We start from the raw sequence: 1,319 nt of genomic DNA on the forward strand, positions 1-1,319 counted from the left end.
CACGTCGTTCTTAAAAAATATGAATTTCAAAAATTTCAATTTACCGAAACGATTAAACCTCTGGTCCTGACCAGATGCAGAATCATTAACTCAGTTCCTTGTAGATTAGGACGTGTCTGCATAAATAACGATAGTTTTTAAACTCTTTGGTTGCTTAATTTGTGACCGTCAGTTGCAATTTCCCGAGTTTTAAAAACATACTACTCTTACTATACATACGTTCTTGCTCTGAGTAATGACAAGCTTAGTTTCTGACGTGATGGCATCAATCATGTTTCGTGAAGCAAGTATTAACGCCTTGCTCTGTTCTCTTTCAATGATTCCTTGGAAAATTAATCTCCCCTCATCGTACTTCTGTAGGTATTCAGCTAGGATGGTGAGATCATTGGGAATGCTGAGGGTTGGCCTAACACGCCTAAGTTTAGCTTCAATTGCCCTCTTTGTTTTAATGTGTGCGAATCTGTAAATAACATTATGTATTTGTTAATTATATCTTAAAAACTGTGTTGTTATCGGAAAAAATAGATAAGAAAAGAATCGATAATATTCCATGTATATAAAATGCTAGTAAATCATGATGGAATTGAATGTAACTTTTTTTTTAGTTTGACCATTATAGAGGCTAATTCGATATTAAAAATTCACAAGTGTTATGAAAACAAAAATAATAGAGGAAGTTCGAATCTCATTGATGAGGTTTTCCCTGTGGTGTTTTAATTGACTATTTTTATATATTTTCCAAAGGAACGAACAAGGACTATATATAGCTAAAGAAGGAATTAATATATTGTTCATAATATTTTAAAAAATTTGTAGAGTGTCATTAATCAAATAAGGGCTGATAATGACAATTACCTCCGGCTCAGAGAATTAGTGATGTTTCGAAGCTTCCCTCCCTCAAGCACAGCCCGGTCCACTTCACCCAGACAAATCTCATTCTCCTTGGCATCGTAATCTTCTTTACATTTGTGTATCTTGCCATTCTCCACAACTGTTCCATCTGGGTGTTCCCATATTCGAACTGGACATTTACTCTTTTTCCGATATGCACAGCGATACTCCTTCACCTCTGCATCGTGTGGTGAATTACGGTGGAAACGGAAATTGTTATATAAATATGCCCACGTATCCTTCCTTGCACCTCGCACTCTTGTAATCCGTTCTGACTGAAACTCATGAATTTAGGAGACAATGCTTCTTCTTTGTTGTACGAATTTGAAGACGATGCGCGCATATGGAATTGTAGTCGGTTACCGCACGGAAAAATTTTGAGGGAGCACATGATGTAATCCGATAATACAAACAATTGTGTTGATGTA

General features: G+C 36.0%; 1 long non-coding RNA gene across 1 annotated transcript; it reads right to left on the minus strand.

The window, feature by feature from the left end:
* Positions 1-44: 44 nt before the first annotated feature.
* LOC107047481 lies at positions 45-1,216 on the minus strand. Its single transcript, XR_001461644.1, has 3 exons — positions 856-1,216; positions 220-460; positions 45-116 (listed from the first exon to the last, which is right to left on the minus strand). It is a non-coding gene; the product is annotated as an uncharacterized LOC107047481 (long non-coding RNA).
* Between the last annotated feature and the right edge of the window lie 103 nt (positions 1,217-1,319).

The sequence above is a fragment of the Diachasma alloeum genome, unplaced genomic scaffold (assembly GCF_001412515.2).
Source record: "Diachasma alloeum isolate Michigan unplaced genomic scaffold, Dall2.0 Dall_scaffold_59029, whole genome shotgun sequence".
In the NCBI taxonomy this organism is placed as follows: Eukaryota; Metazoa; Arthropoda; class Insecta; order Hymenoptera; family Braconidae; genus Diachasma; species Diachasma alloeum.